At 30.9% G+C, this 18,180-nt stretch overlaps 2 protein-coding genes across 2 annotated transcripts in view; one reads left to right on the forward strand and one right to left on the reverse strand.

Annotated features, from left to right (window-relative positions):
- Nucleotides 1-18,180, reverse strand: part of LOC118184219 (adenylate cyclase type 8-like) — a 411,974-nt gene that overhangs the window by 367,458 nt on the left and 26,336 nt on the right. The window lies entirely within an intron of this gene.
- LOC146997972 (uncharacterized) overlaps nucleotides 1-18,180 on the forward strand; it is a 76,038-nt gene that overhangs the window by 6,960 nt on the left and 50,898 nt on the right. The gene's annotated exons all lie outside the window — the stretch shown is intronic.

Here is an 18,180-nt window from a genome sequence, read left to right on the forward strand (position 1 = left end):
TTAAATCGTTGGTAACAAGAAGCAATATGCCGATGCAGAAATTAATTACAAAATCTTTAAATACATCTGTATCAACAATAAATTAAAATATATACGAAGAATTACAACTTACAAAAGCTAAAAAATATAATGTTCACCAAATTTTGCCTAGGCTTGTGCCTCAACACAGAATAACTTGTAGAACCCTGCATGAAAAATATTTAGCTCAAGATAAATGGAAATTGTGACCTTTGATGAAACATGGGTTAATCTAAATGACTGCAATACATAAAGTCTATTTCTTCTAGAAAACGAAGAGAATAAAATGCACAAACCTAGTTCCGTCAATACAAAGAGTGTTTGAGTGAGGGGTTTGTGATTGTCGCAGGATTCTCTTACAATCGGAAAAGAAGAGTGGGAAAAAATGTTAAAATCAACTCAGTATACGATCAAGAGAAAGTTTTGCGTCCGATATTTATAAAAGATATTCCATTTCTTTATTCCAGTGACTTTCAAAGCTAAGTTTCACTGCAGCATTCCTTGGAAAATGAAGACTGTACAGATATTGCATACATATATTTTCAATGTATTCTTGCGAAGATCTCTGAAGTTTCTTTAATGACATATTGTGGCTTCTTTGATTTCTCGAAAACAGCTCTTTCTAACAACAGACCCACCACGACTGATGGACTTTGGAATGCAGTGGAAGAAGAATGCACATCAATAACCCTTGAAATTTTAGAAAACGTATTCTGTCATGGAATTCACGAAGCATTCTAAAGCTCCGTCTACATATGGAGACATACCTCCGAACAAGTCTTCCTAAGTTGTAATAATAACATTATTTATATACAGAAGACATAGTAGAAGGCAGAAAGTCAGAGTGATTAAAAAGTGAATAAAATTAAAAAAATGAAAAATGTGAAAAATAAAGTGCACAAACACAGACGTATATATGTAGCATTTTTTAAAGGGTAGTCGTGATGGCAGAGTGGCAGGCTGTGAAGAAGAACAGATGACTCCAACACAAACATACACTCTTTTGCAAAAAGGATCGAAACACCATGAAGGCAGTGGTTGTTTTTGATGACATTGAATATGTATATATCTCATACACAGATAATTAAATCTGTTCTCGGCTCACAATCACCCATTGAGTGTTAAATTAGTAGTTGGCCGACCCGCCCTTGGCGGCAATGCATGCTTGAATTCGTCGAAGCAAGAAGTCGTAGAGGTTCCTAATGTCATCCTGCGACACGTTCTGCCAGGCATTCATCAGTTGTCTCTCCAGATCTGTGATATTTGGTGGTGCCCGAATCTAGCGGCCTACCATGCCCCAGACATTCTCGATTGGTGAAAGGTCTGGTGACCTTGCTGACCAAGGAAGAGCATCAAACGCACAGAGACAGTCCAGAGATATGCGAGCGGTATGTGGCCTGGCACTATCTTGTTGGAAAATGGCTTCAGGATGACGTGACATGAAGGGTAATGCAACCGGCCTCAGGATGGTATCAGAATATCATTGAGCTATTAAAGATGTACGGAGGATGACCAAAGATGGTGTCCGCCGATAACATCGCGGCAAAATCATCGCGGGCGAAAACGTCGCGGAGAAAACAACGCAAGGCGAAAACGTCGTGCTACAAAACATCGTGGGAGAAAACATCGCAAAGAGAAAACATCGCAGTTCTAAAACATCGTGGTACAAAACATCGTCGACGAAAATAAAGCGGTTCAAAAACTTCGCAGTTTAAAAACATCGTCGTCGAAAATATCGCGGTAAAAAATAAAGTATCGACAAATCATCGCAGGACGATAATATCGCAGGCCTGCTTTTTTCAGGCTTTAATAATTTTAAATGTATATTCCCATAATGATTTGTGAGCGGGAGATGGAAAGAAAGATAATTTTTACTTTCATATTGTTATTAACTAATAAATTTTTGCTGAAAAAGTAAGATGGAAACTTAATACTTAAGAATAAACTGAAGCAGAACAAGAAATAATTTTCATTACAAGGGTATTAGATTGATAAAAGTGAAGAAAATAATCTCATAATTAGCAATTTTTTATAGATAAGGTCATACAGTTACGTAGCTTCGTTTTCTAAACATTTTTAGATTATACTTTTAATGAAAAATTACCAGTAAAAATTTTATAAAAAATGATTTATTAATGACCTTTGTTAGTTAACTATGTCAGTTTAAAATTCTGTTAAGTGCTATAAGTTGCCTTAATTTTCTATGCTAAAATTTCCTTTTTACCTTTTCAGCAAAAAATTATTAGTTCATAAAAAATGTGAAAGTAAAGATTATCCTTCTTTTCATCTTGCGCTCACAAATCATTATGGAAATATCCATTTACAATTATTAAAGCCTGAAAAAAGCATGTCTGCGATGTTATCGTCATGCGATGATTTGTAGATACTTTATTTTTTACCACGATATTTTCGACGACGATGTTTTTAAACTGCGAAATTTTTTAACCGCTTTATTTTGGACGACGATATTTTGTATCACGATGTTTTAGAACTGCGATGTTTTCTCTTTGCGATGTTTTCTCCCACGATGTTTTGTATCATGACGTTTTCGCCTTGCATTGTTTTCTCCGCGATGTTTTTACCGCGATGTTTTCGGCTGTAACCCCAAAGATGATCTGCTGTCATAAGAAATAGCGCCCTACAGCATCACACCAGGGGTTATGGCTCTATACCTTTGTAAAACAAAGGCTGATTGGGACCGCTGGCCGGGTTCTTTCCAGACACGAACACGGTGGTTATCTGCTTCAAGAGTGAAGCAAGATTCTCGCTTAACACGATGCGATGTCATACTTATTCAGATATACTCTTGTAGTCCAGAGAAAAATATACTGTATATTTTAAACTTTAATTAAACGGCCCCGAAATCGTTCTAAACATGTGTAAACATTCTTTGTAAATATTGAATAAATTAAAGTGTGTTTGTGCGTGTGCATGTGCATATATAATTATTAAAATTAAATATCATATTTAATTTGGTAAAGCGGAATGTTTATTTGGCACAAAAATAGCAAACAATTTCTGTAAAAAACAAACAAACAAAAAAAGATATGACAGCTGTTCTAGAATGTCCAGACAAATTAACACAGTACAAAAACAAATTTTCATCCAAAATTACCACAAATACATGAAAAATAAGAAAAAGTATAGTCAAGTGGATTTAACTCCTGGCACATCTTTATCGGTGGATTCGTGTACCAGAAAACCTAAATGAAAACGATGGTTTCTGACCTCACAAATGCACAAATATATAAAATGGAATTGACAATTTGCCAGCAGATATCAATATTAGAATTCATCTGACTTCGCTTTCTTAATTACTAATAATAAAAATTGTTACCTGAAATAATTTCTTAAATTGTTATCGAAAACGATATCATAAGTAATTAACTATTAATAAATTTTCAATGAATAATAATTCAAGAAAGAATTATTTCAATCAAGAATTATTTAAATCTTATAGTATAATCTGAACTAAAAATATTTGAAAATTAAATCAAAACATCAAATTTAAATAAGTTGCGCATAATATGTATTCGAAAAACTCGAATACAAAGGAAAAAAAGTTTATACATATTCCCTTTGACTATGTATATTTAAAAGTATTTTCACAGAAAATACCTGTAAAGAATGAAAGCTTAATTTTTCACTCGTATCGGAGCAATTTCTTAAAGAAACTCGAAATTTAAAACATATTCCTGGAAATCTAAACCTATCTGAAACTCGAACTCGAAATTTAAAACTTATAGTTTCTATTAATGATGCATATTGACTATATTTCTGTATTCGGCACATATCCTGATTTAACTACGAGTAATATATAGCGTATCAAAACTATAAAATAGCTAATTACGATCCAAAATATAATTCTGGCAATCACGCGTGATCTGAAGATATCATAGGGAGGAAAAACTAATTTCGCTCGCTAAATTCATGGGAGGGGAGAATTACCTTAATTATTTTCACATGTAGGGGCGCCCGCTTTTCAAATAGTTTGAGTCAAAATATAACCCGTTTTCGCGAAAGACCAATCGAATATACACGTTTATTTTTAATGCGTTTTCCGGAAAAAGTCTTGCACTCAGGGGGTTAAACACAAGTTCATCAATCAATCAATACTAAATCAATATTGTTATTGTTATCATCTTATAATAAACATGATTGGTTTAGCTGCCCAACTGGGATAGTGGTTAGCGAGGCTGACTGTTGTACTAAAAAGCGAGGGTTCGAATCCCGAAGATGACATGGATGTTTGTAAATGTATAGTGTTTGTGTAGCATGGGGGGACTCTAAATATACGGCGAGCCGAAAGTCCTATCGAGAGGTTGGGCTAGGGAAAGAGAGGTGGGAGAACCTTGGATCTGTGCCTTTCCCGGATTGCTGAACTGAGCAAAGTCGTATTGTCACCTATATGGTGCTGCAGGCTCTTAGCAATGACAGGCGCAATCCTGATCTTGCGACGATGAATCTCATGAACATGCTTTTAATTTACTGTCAGACAAACGAGGTAAGTCACAACAATAACAACATTATTATTTTATAAATTAAATCCTTATTATTTTCAACTCAAAAACATAATTGTTATTTTACAATTCTCGTTATACCAACCCCCTGATAAAAATATGCCAGAAGATATAAAATCCATTTGCCTTTATTTTTTTGCATTTTCCATGGGTTTGAGATTAATTTTGTTGTACCAGTTTGCTTTTGCACCGCGTTGGATTATCTGGAGATTTTCGAACAGCTCTGATATTATTCTTATTTGTTTTTGAAATTGTTGTGTGAATTAGTAATTTTGTTATTTTTGTGTCAAATCATTATTTTACGTTGCTAAATTTATTATGATATTTGAATTTGCTTATTTTTGGTTTTAATAATTTTTAGCATTAAAATATTGCAGCTTACGGTGGATGATTTGGGGTCTGGGTTTGGGTTTTTCAACTTAATATTTAATTTTTCAAAATCAGTGAAGTTTATATATGAAATTTTATGTGAATAAATGCAAAGAATAAATAGAATTTTGTATGAATTAGTTTAATATGAACAATTACAAACTAAAAATCAGTTCAAAGCTAATTTTTGGCTGAAAGCAGCAATAAATATAGTTGCAATCATGCAAAATAAAACGAAAAATAATTTTAAAATTCATCATATATTCAGTTCGAAATAAATCACATGCAAAAAAAAAAAAAAAAAAAAAAAAAAAAAAAACTCGAAACACATCATCAAATTGCAAGAACTGGAAGGAGGAATATTGCAAAACCAAAAATTAAATATGAAATTTGCATCGTTCTCTACATCGTCTTCAGGGAGTTGTTGCAACGAAAGTAGTAAATAAATAAAACACCTGAACCGATAAAGACACAAATTAAAGTTTAAAATTTAAAAATAAATCAAAGTAATCTGTATCTTTATCAGTCCACACGCTACAAGGCGTAGTAAGTAGCGCAAAAACTACAAAACTACAACATAAAAACCATAAACAAACTTAAAATACCTTAAAAATATCTTTTTTCCTTTTGAGCGGGCCTAGTACAAAATCCAAAACACGGAAATACAAGCAATATAAAAATTAAAAAATAATAAAATGGGAAAATTTAAAGCTATACAGTCCAGCAGTTACAAAACTATAGCATCAAAAGTCAGAAAAAGCTTAAAAATCGAATAAGAATCTATTTTCTATTTAAGAAAACTAAGTTCAAAACCAAACTAAACCATGCAAACAGAAGCACTTCAACATTGGAAAAATAACAAGAAATGAATATTTTATCCAGAAACATGAAATAGAAATAAATAAGAAAAAAAAAGATAAGAAGAAGAGTAGATTCCTAAAAATTGTAGCATTTAGAGCATAAACATTTCTTGAAATGAAAAAATATTAACTCAATATTGTCAGTAGCAAAAAACTTTGTTAAACCTAATGGTCAAACTAATGAAATTAGATTAACTATGAATTTTAAACTGATTAATAGTAATAAAACTAATTAAAAAATCTCCTAGTATAACATTAAATATGATATAGTAAAAATTAATAATTTGTAAAAGGAAAAGAATTACCTAGATTATAAATCTGAAACGGAACTCCAACTGCTACTCGACAAAAAGTTAAGATCAAGTAATGCTTTAAGTCGCTTCAATTCAGCTAATGAAAAATGCTATAGAGCTTAGTACCGAAATAAGAAAATTTTTTTAATTCAGCGGTAGAAAATGTTGTAGTTCTTAGTTTAAGATGATTTCGAACAAGTTATCATAAATTTTGAACACTAAATAAATATATTAGAAAGTTAAAAATTGAAGAAAAGAAGTTTAAAAATAATAGTATTGATTAAAGAAGCGTGTGGTATTAAAATTGTGGTGTAGATAGGGCAGTGTTTAGAAACCGTGAGCAACGTTGTGAGCGATCTTAGAGAATGCGAAAGAGGAATTAGTTAATTATTTGCAGACAGGCAAGCTAGCCCTCGAGTGCTTTGCCATAATCGAATAAACTAAACCAGAGACAGGTACAGGTGCAGTTTTTAGCACTGTTTTTTCACCATGGAAGATGAGAAGAGCAGTCATTTTCTTTTCGTGAAAAGCTAGTGAAAAAACTTCAGAAACTGTTTACGTCCGCGAGGACTATTCTGTTTCCACATTAGAAAAACATTTACGCTACTTTTGATTTAAGAGTTTAACCATACTATGTAGAGACATTAGGTATTTTTGGAAGCAGGAATAGAAATTATCAACGCCTTCGCCGGGAATCGAACCGTCGACCTCTGGAATACGCGCCCAGCATGCAGACCACTAAACCACGAAGGCACGCTAAGAAGCCGGGAGAAATACCTTATAACCATGAGGAGACAGCTCATGGTATGGTTAAACTCTCATGTCAAACACAGCGGAGAACAGTGGAAACATCATACGTACTAGTTCAGCCATCCAATTAACCAAACGATCGACCAAAAACATACATATGTATATTCTTAGAAAATGAGAAAAATTACTTGAAAAATATAAGCTTAATCAGAGTTTTTCTGTGTATCTATGTAAAATTCTGTACATTTTAAATGCTACTTATATACATTTTAAAATGAAATACCGCTTAAAAATCAGCTATTTTTTCTCGGGTGTTTTGATTAATGTATTTAAAAAGACGTTTGACGCATTTGTTTTCTAAGAAAGGACCAAGCGCAAATTTTACCTTTTTCTTGCGTTCAGTTTACGAATGTATTCTGATTTAGTCAAATTATGTGAAAAAGTCAAATCAGCTAATATTTCTCAGTTAACAGGTGATAGGAAATTTGAAAATTTTCATACTGTAGCATTTAGAAATTTTAAATGCCGATTGATGAAAAAAAGATACCATTTTTTAGAAATAGTTTAATGATTGTGCTTCAGTAATGCTAGTACAATTTTAGAATCGGCAATTCAGAATTAATAATAGTGCTTCTTAAACATGTTTATAAACAAAGTATAAATACTTCAAATCCAGGGAAAAAACGTAGGTAGCAACCCATTAAAAAACTCTGTAACTTATACTAGTACTCATATAAAGAATTTATTAAATTCAGCTGCTTAAATCGCATTAATGTAACTAAATCGCATTAATGTAACTGTTTGAACTTATTTTTATATTCAACTTATTCATCAAAAGCTGCCATCTTTCGCAAGAACTTAATTTGCTAATTTCTCGTCTTAAATAAGGTTAGCCCTAATGTGTTACAATAATGTTTAGCCCTAATACTGAAATTGGAAAAATATGCAATAAGGGCTTAGAAACATTTCCTGCGAATAATGCTGCTAACATATACTTTGTACATATTTATTAAATTAAAATTAAAACCAAACAGGGGAAAGAGAAACTATTAAGAGAAAAATCAATAAAACATTTTGAGCAAATTAATGGTGCTGAAAATTATAAACATAGTCAAAAGAAATTCGGAAAATAAAATAAAAGAATAACAATAAAATAAAATATAGTGGTTAAAAAGAAAAAAAAAAGCGGTAATATTATCTACTGACCCTTATGTACCCAGGAGGAGGTAAAGCTATCTTATGACAGTACACTTTTTTCTGGCAGATTTATTCTGTTTCTGTAAGCTTAAAATTATCTGAGGCACTGAATTAATAATATAAATACCTAAGAATACCTTTGAAAATTAAAAGACCCTCCCTACAGAATAAATCTTGCCACCCCCCAAATAAGTATTGAATAGTTACCAATCCTATACACATGAATACAAATGAGCAAATTTCAAATAAATATATAAAATAAAAATATAAAGAAATAAAAATATTAAAAAATGTAAAAAATAAAAATATAGTATTTAACTTTTAATCTACGAGTATTATACTTACTAAATTAAAATTCGTTTCAATTCTACACTAAGAAATAATTACAATAATGAATACCATAAGCCAAAGCTATAATTACTTGCATCTTTTTGAACCCCTGGTAAAACAGACGACTGTTTTAACCTGGAATTTTTAGAGGGGACGAAAGAATATGCTGTCGTGTTTGCTATGCTATAAAATTTACCTATGCGCCTCTGTTGTAACTGCTGTAAATCTATTAAAAATTATCTAAAAGACTGTTAAATGATGAAAGGCATATCAGTATTATTCTAATTACTTTATTATTATCTCTTTTACAGATTTGATTCAAAAGTGTAATTTCTCGCGCAAATTGGGGGGGGGGATCTATGAAGGTTCCTGAAAATAAAACTTTACATGAAAAATCTTAATTTTAAATTCTTCATACTCGAAATACACATATATTGTTACCAGGAAGAAAAAAGTTCAAAGCTTTTTAAAATGCGCCTTCTGACAAAATATTTTCTTTAGCCAGCAGTTTCTTTCTCTTATGAAAAATATATAAAGACCAAGTTTTTTGTATAATGGTTATTCATGAATATTACTATCGTATTATCAAAAATTCAACTAAATTGTTAAAACATTACAGTTTGTTGCATAACTATAACAAAATTTCATTTAAATTTTCCAGCAAGTCCTTTTTGTTCAACTGTACCATATATATTTTTAAATATGTTCTAGAGTCTTTTTGTCAAAAACTAAAACTTTAATTTCGAAACTAGTATGAACTTATTCATAACGACTATCAAATTTCAAATCCCCCAAGAATTATTTTTTTTTCTTTTTCTGAGATATCATTTTGCAAAATATTAAAGCTGTAAAAATTCATCTTTTCTGTCATATAAAACAAAAATGCAATTTTTTAATGTAAATTTTGCTGAATAATATGTTTCCTTTTCGAAGGGAAGCGTTTTGAGGTTTTTGTATCAGTGTTAAAATTCTTTCTTGATAAAAAAAGGAAAATTGAGTTAAAGAGCACTTTAAACTCGATTTTCCTTTTTTTAAGTAAAATAAATAACCGTTTTTATGAACTCTGATGGTTTATAAAAATAAATAATAAAAACTAATTAAATATATTTCTACTGCGTGATTTTACGCAAATTATAAGCCGTACATAAACTGTTAAAAAGTGGTCGGAAGTGAAGAAATTACGTTATATTTACGCTTAACTGTTATTAAAAAAAGAACTTGATTAACACGCACTAAAAAAGGGGATCATATATAACAATAAATTTGATTTGTTTCCTTTTAAATTGTCAAAAACGTAATTATGAAGAGAAATAATTTAATGAAAAGCTTTAAATCCTTTAATGTTATGGCATTTCATTATTAGTTCGGTAACCTTTAATGTTTTACTGAAACGCAAAGTGTTACAGAAGATCCACCTATGAGTGTTGCAATGAATAAATGATATTCGAATGCCTCTGCTTAAAAGTGTACTTGGAAATTGTATTAATTTTTAATTCCTATAGTAAGATTAGATTATGAAAATAATATTTAAAACAGTTTTATTGCTCTAATTCGTTTATATTTGATAAATCTGCCGTTAGAAAATGATTGTTTTTTATAATTTACATATCCGTTTAGAAAGAAACGAAAATATAAAAATATGCATAATAGATACGTATTTAAAATAGATGTATGTATTGTCAAAGGGCTAATTTTATGAATAATTTAACTTTTCTGACAAGAAAAAATTTATTTTAAGAATGAGATTTGATTTTGAGGACAATGAATTCTGTTTATTGTTTCATATTTCCCTTTTATCTTCTGTTTCTTTTCATATTTTCCATGAATTTGTTCTATAGTTCCTTTAACGCATTTTTAAAATATTAAACCGCATGTTTAGAAAAAAAAATTAACAGCAAAAGTAGCTAAATTAGCTCTGAGATGTAGCTATATCATTAATGAATGTGGAAACTTTAGTTAATAATTTCGATCTTGTTTTGATCTTTTAGTCAGCAAAAAGGTCTGAACGAAAGAGGAACTATATTTTATCGAAATTAAAACCAAACAGGTTTATTTTGCGATTTAAGTTGTTTATGCGTCTTGTAATTTTCAAATATGGGAAATATTTATACCTGACAAGGTATGAGTTTTAGGAAATCAAAAATTTTTTTTAAATATATCTAATCTGAGTAAAATACACGTTAAAATGTCAGATCTAAATTGCACAGTCAGCATTTACGCACTGAATTTCTGTCGTATTTGTCAGATAAAATTAGGAAATAATTAAATTTTTATTCATTTTTTTAATTGCAAAGGCACTTGATTATATATTATTGGTTCCAAATAATTAGAAGTAAATATTACAAACAAAATAGAGTGGTGGTATTAGAAACAAAATATAGTAATTCTTTATGTATTAAGTATAATTATAATACAAACTAATAAAGCTGTAATGTAAAGCATTCTGCAGATATTTAATTATTACTTGATCACGTTTATGGAAGACATGTATAAAGGTATTCAAAGAAAAGTTAAGCGAAAGTCAACTTCAGAGTTTAGAGAAAAACCATTTCGAATTCGAGGTACTATTTGACACTGTTTCTTTTCTCTTCAAGAATATTTTGTTACTTATTAAAACTTAATCGAGATTTCGTGAATTAATAGACCAAAGGAATACATGAACCTGAACTTTTATTGCTGTCGCGAGTATATTTATACAAACGATTAAGAAACGAAAGTTAATGTTGTAAATTGTTTTTCACGCAAAACGACCATCACCAGTTTTGTCCGAAAAACGCAGATCTCAGTGATTGAAAATTCGTAATATCATAGCAGTAAATAAGAAATCGAATTCTTAGCTGCTTCTAAATTAAAGGATGGAATCATTGAGGAGTAAACTTACACAAGTCTGGAACCACATATTTTAGGCTAAACTCTCAGAAAAATTACAGTTCTTCGCAGCTTCATATAAGTATCGTAGTTAACGGCATTACAAGAATTTTCTTTGTATCTTACTTGACAATTATTCCACAAATCTGCATATCAGCTTAAATATCCAATGATTGCAAGGATGTAATGTCTACCTGTTGTGATATCATCACAGGAAATAATCACAGGACACATAATTTAAGGAGAAGGATATGCTTCGTAATATATATATATATAGCATTGTTTAAGTTAAATTATACATGCATTATCCTGCGTTTGAAACAAGATATAACATAATTAAACGTAGTCAAATCAGTCCAAGGGTATTGTGAAAATGTGGTTTTTGGAAAGCATTTTCGCCGAATCAGCAACTTGGCAAAAATCATTTGTCACTAGCATCAAGTGAAATTCAACATCCTGTAATTCAGGTTCTTCTCAAGATATTTTCACATGGGCGAAGAATCAATAAACAAATACAAATTCTGAATGTTTTCAAATTTTATATTACGTCAAAGGGGCTTTTCGTAACGTCTTGTGTGCTCCCTCTATTTATTAAATATCATGTGCTTGCACTTAAACCATAAAATTCAATTCAACAGCAGTCTCACAAACTAATTTAAAAAAGAGCATATGTTTAGAATTTCCGTTACACAGACTCGCGTGCTGAAGATAAAAATGTTTTTTTTTTTCTTTCGAACACTGTTGCCATTGCTGCTTTGAAATCGTTGAGTTTCTTAATCAAAAACTCTTAAGGCTTTACAAAATATGAAATAGATATTAATTTAGATATTTGAAATACATAATAAAATAATTCCAAATTCCAAATTAGGGCTTCCAGATGCCCATATTCGGCTGTAGACGTACGTTATTCAAATTTTGATGGCTCTAGGTACCGTTGTTTTATCACAATGCGAGAAACATACATACATTTATGCAAATTCTTCATTATTTAATTTCTTTGAAAATAATACAGGGCGATAACAATTGGTGGCAACAATTTGAAACGTGAAACGCAACAAAATGCTGAAACAAAATTAATAGCCCTTCTGTGCTAACGCCATTTGGGGTAATAGTTTACGCAGTATTAAAACAGAGATTAAAACTAATTTATAGCAAATAACAACTAATAATTACAAGTATTTATATTATATTTACAAAAGGAATTATGTTCGTAAAAATCATTTTTCTCAGTGAACAATTTCTTTAACAGAATATTTGTACATTTTGTTACTTGGTGAAGCGGAATTTCTTCTGACCCTCCTCAAAATGAACAGTGCTTTTCCACAAAATATCATTCTAAAATTAATTTTATTTAATGTCTAACAAAGCTTGATCCTTGAACAGTCTGAGTGTTTCTCGAAGTTGACAGGATTGCGTGAAGTTACTAAAGCTTTAGGTTAGTAAATGAGCCCTTTTTAATTTATTAAAAGATACGTAATTGTTTACTGCTGACATCCAGTTGTCATGTGGAAATAAAAGACATAATAAAGATTAAAGCATTTCTTAGGTTTTTTTTTTTTTTTTTTAAAGTTGTTAGGGAATAATACTATGAAGCAAGTCGCACTCAGGTGGTACTTACAAAATTAACTTCATGAATAAAAGTTCCAGTGAGAAGAAAAACATCATCTGTCTTCATATTTGTACCGGAGGTGGTATTAAATTAATGTGACAGCATATTTTAGAATTTTTCGCATGACAATTAGAAGAGAAAAATTTTGGGATACTCTAAAACGGTTGAGTTAAATGAAGGGAAGGAAATTCAAAATTACTCGTGTGCTTATTTCTGAATAACAAAATATAATTTTAAAATGTGAAACTTATTTCTATTTTAAGTGATACATGCTTTAAAATACTTTAATGTTAAAGAAAACATTGCGTTTAAGTATCTTTATTTTTTGTTTATCAATCCGCTTCAAGATAAAATGAAACTGAAACAAATTAAACTATACTAAATAAAATTATTAAAAAGTCAAAAAAGGTTGAAAAAGGTTTAAAAGTTCAATGTTTACTGTTAAATATTTAATTATTTTGCTGTTGTAAAATTTTAGTTTTCTTAAAAAAATATCCATACTTAACACTGGGAATTACAATACTGATATTTGTTCTTAATTTAAAAGAAATGCAATTTCAGAGAATATTTTTTCTCTTGTTTGGTATATAATTTAATATTTTACTAAATCTAAGAAAATAAATTGTGATGAATTCAATATAGCAGAGAAGCTACTTGATTTTAAACTTTATGGATTTGGCAACAATGTGAACAAAGAAACAATTTTTGATTTAATTTATGAGGTCTGTATTACTTAAATGTGTGTGTGGTGTGGTGGTGTATTTAATTATGGCAAAGCACACTAGGGCTATCTGCCTAAGGGGAGGGATGCCTTTCGTGGAGGACTTTCTAAGGGAAACTGGCTCGTATACACGTTACACATGGGGAAATCCACGAAAACGCCCATGCAGCCAGCCCGTTCGCGGGATTCGAACCTCGATCCGAACTACCAGTGTTCAGCGACTTTACCGCTCGGCCGCTGGTGGGCCCGTATTACTTAAATGAGATTGTTCTTAAATTTATAAATACGTTTTAAGTAAGTTTTTATACAAATTCTTTAATATTTTTAGGTTATTTTGTGTTTATTACGAACATAGTAGACAAAATATGTGTAAAGTAGTTTAATATATTTTAGCGAATTTGAAATTAGGAAAATAATAATTATACACTACACATTGTAGTGTGCAAAACGTAGGCAAATTTTCTGATTTGGGCCGTAATTCTGCAAAAAATCAACTGGAAGAATGAAATTCCTGCTACAGAGTCATAATGTACTACATAATGTAGGACCAAGAAAGTATAGCGGCAAAAAATGAATAGGGCGTATACAGTACAGAAAGAATAGAAATCTTTATTAATAGAATAGTGCTGGTATAAAAAATGTCTGTCCAAGAAGACGAACAACAATCCAAAGAACCTTAGTAAGGGATATGACCTCTTCTAATTGCAATGGTTGCGTCGCACCGTTTGTCGATACTTAACACCATATAATCTAACAGTTCTTGGGGCAAGAGTTCCCATTCTTCAATAAGAATACATTTTAGTTCTCTGGTGTTCTTCAGAGGGTAAGATCATGCTGCCAAGCGTCTTCTTAAAGTATTCATATATGTTGAATGTGGTTTAAATCAAGGGAGCACTCTGCTCATTCCATTTTGTGGATATCTTCACTTTCCAGGTCTTTCCTCAACAGCATGCTCCTGTGTGTCCGTGCATTGTCATACATAAATAATAAGTCAAGACCAATGGCATCCCGAGAAAGCACGTAGTGGAAGTTAACTTCATCACCATAACAATCTCCGGTAAGTGAACCTCTAACGTAAAATTTGCAGTTCAGTCCATTCGCTCATTATCAAACTTCCCCATACAAACACGCCAGGTGAAACACTACGAGCGTGTCTTTACCTCTCTGCATATTAGAGCAGATGGATCGGGTTGTATTCCTCTCATTTGTAACCTCTCTGGATATCCAAAGATTCCATATAATCTCTCCACATCCAAAAAGAGAATCGCTTGTCAGACTGAGACAACTCTCATCGGGAAAGAGGACTGACTCCATTGATGAGGTGTTACATATTTGTGTTCTATAAACCACAGTAAATGGTGCCGTCGATGGGCTGATGTCAATGTATGCAGCGCTTAAGAAGGCGGGCCTGTAGTCCACATTTATGAAATCGTGTGGCTGTCCATAACACAGCCAGTTGCCTTTCTAGCTGCCGTGCGTAACTGCTGAGCAATGTTGCCCGCTGTTAGATTTTTGATCTCAGAGATATATCAGTCACAGTCACCGTTGCTTTCCTTGTCCGACAACTACCAAATTTTCTTGCAGCTGTACCTCACGTTTTGAGAGGCTTTCCAAGCTCGTGAAACAGCACTTTTATCATTTCCAAAATTTTAAGCTACAGATGTTAAATTGCTACCTACTCAAGTTTGCCGATCATTCTGTGATGGTTAAAGGCATCCTGATGTCCTCTTGTAGCCATACTGCACACATAATTTATACTTTAAAAACCATTTCTGGAAATAATCCTGCGTGCCCTGACGTCATGGTGTTGACATTTGCATATACATCACCTTTCTAATGAGTTTGCTTTTCATTGTACTGATGCAATGTGAAAATAATATTTAAAAATCAATATTAGCATGTTAACAAGGTATAATAAGTTAAAGATATCGTTTCAGTGACAATTATGTTTTATTTACGAAGTATGAATTTACAGTGTTTGAAACAGTTTGCATTCTTTAATCTTTCCATATATTCCATTTATATAATTAATTTATATTCACGTATCAAGATGACAAAAGACTACAAATGTGGTTTCTACAGTTATGGTTTGTTATTAACCCTAACAGCATATTGGTATTTCCAGAAATTTTCTGAGCTTTTGAAAGCTTTTGAATCTGTAGAAATTTTGAAGTGCTTTCTCAATGAATTAAGATAATATTGCTGTAGTCATACTTAATTTAGACTTTTATGTTTGTTCTTCGCTTAATCCGCAGGTTATTATTGTAATTTTTAAAAATTATGTCCTAGCTATTTTTAACTCTTTAAAATAATATAATAATTATAATCAGTGCTTATTCGGAAAAAGCTCATTTACTTTTCAAGTAAACACATAGATGTGTATTTTTCAAGTAAACACAATTTACCTTTAGAAAATTAGTACATATTGTTATCAAGATAAGGTTTATTAGAAATAAGTCTCTATTATCTAAAATAATAGCATAAGCAAGAATGCATTAATGTGTAGGCCCGAACAAACCTTCCCTCCCAAAGGAAAAGCAATAAAAATTATAACTAACAAAGCATAGGTTACAAACAAAAGGAACCCCAGATTAATTTGAAGCGTCATGCATTGCACATAATAACGTTAAGGATGCGGATGCACAGCAAACTATTAAAAATCCCATAATAACCAAGGATCATAGCTTACTGTCTCAAGATAAGGTTTGGCGGCATACCACCTTACTATAACCTGATTAAGACAATATGGGACTGTAATAACTTGCCTTTCTTCAGGTTCCAGCAATGTTCTATTTCCTTGCTATTATGAGAAAAGAAGATTATAAAAATTATAGAAGGATTTGGGGTAAAAACTAAGGCTAAGAATTGCTGGCTTAGATAATAATGAGACTCTACTCGTCGAAAATTGCGCTAACAATGTACCAATTAAGAAGTAACATTTCTTGTTCCTCACGTCAAGAGCTGTTGCCAAAAAAAAAAAAAAAAAAAGAAAAAGAAAAGAAAAACGTTATCCTGTATAGCAGCTGGACTGTGTTTAACACGAAAGTGCATTTGACAATGATTTGGATATCACTTTCGTGGCTGAAAACAGCTTCAGTTCGTTCAGAATGTTTCAACGCTGCCCATCGTTTGTAAATTTGGTATAACTTGATAAAAAGGGAAGTGAGGCCTCTGGCCTTTGCTTCGATTAACCAGTTAATTTACTTCACTCTTGTTTCGTTTAGAATTTAGCCTTCAATTTCAACTCCAGTCATTTATAAATTTGATAGTAATTCAAGCATGTAATTATTATATGCAGCTAAAAACGAAAATTATTCACTAAAATTATAAACAAGTAAATATGATGAAAATAAGCATTTTCCAAAAATATGAGAAAAAATATTTTAAGATTTTTTTTTGAAAATATGAACAGTTAACATTAGTTACTTCAAATAAGTTACTTGCTTTTAATATTTGATGTCTTTGCAAAGATGAGTTTATTATCCTAAAGGAATATTACAAATTTTTACGTTTCCCTAAGCATGAATTGCAAATCTCCAGAGAATTAATTTAATTAACTACTATTTCAAAGCCAAGGAATCTGTACAAAATAAATGTTTTTAGGAGAACGTAAGAACACTATTGAGGAAAACACTAAATTTATGAATATGCAGAGAAGATACTTTTCGAAAAATGCATTAGTTATTAATTTTCCGTTCTGAGAATTAATAAAGAAAAGAAAGAAAATGAAAGCATTCATCTTTTTCAGTATTCGTAACCAATATTCTAAATAACTCATTTTTAGTAAACCCTTGCAATAATGTTTAAAATTAAAAAAACGAACAAAAGAGTGAAAGAAATTTTAAAACAAGAAAGATTAAATAAATGCATGAATTAAAATATCTTTCCATTTTATTGGAGTTGCATTTTTCTACTAGTTAAATATGAGCGCTGTTATGTTTAAGAACCAACATTAGAATTTTGAAATTTATTGTTCAGAAAAGAATAAACTGCGCAATATTATTGTTTAAGAAACAATAAAGTAAATTATATGAAAATTAAAGGTACACAACAAGCTTTTTGTCATTTATCATACACTTTTCATAATTCGATGAACTCAAATTGTAGATTTTAAAAGAATGTAGATTTGTGAAACGGTAAATCTAGTAATAATTACTTGATGTTGTTGTAAATGTAAAATGGAATGATGGTTGTAAATAAATATAGTTTCTAAATTAAATGAATAGGTAAGTGAATATTTTTGATAGCAAAAATTAGTAAAACTAAATATTCATTTGTTATTTTTATTATTATTAGTCAGATAACAGAACGGTTTTAAAAACCAGACGTATATAAATTTAGATAATTCATAAAACGCAAAAAATGGCTACTTCACATCTTCCATAACCGTAAGTTGTTTGTTTGCTTTAGCATATGAATCAGGCATCGGCACTTAAGACTATTAGATTCTTTGTCCTCCCTCCTTCCGCACAAAAATTCAGATTTCAGGTATCAACGCTGACAACGTCGATTTCGTTGCTTCTGTTAGATTTTAAAATAAATTTCACCAGCAGTGATGCTGCTTGATCAGCATTTCACAGATTTAAATAAAGACTATAAATACATTTCTAGAAATATCATTAATTACAGTTAGAAAGGGGGTTGG

Source organism: Stegodyphus dumicola, chromosome 3 (genome assembly GCF_044657685.1).
Source record: "Stegodyphus dumicola isolate Sdum_Otavi_A_Nest chromosome 3, ASM4465768v1".
In the NCBI taxonomy this organism is placed as follows: domain Eukaryota; kingdom Metazoa; phylum Arthropoda; class Arachnida; order Araneae; family Eresidae; genus Stegodyphus; species Stegodyphus dumicola.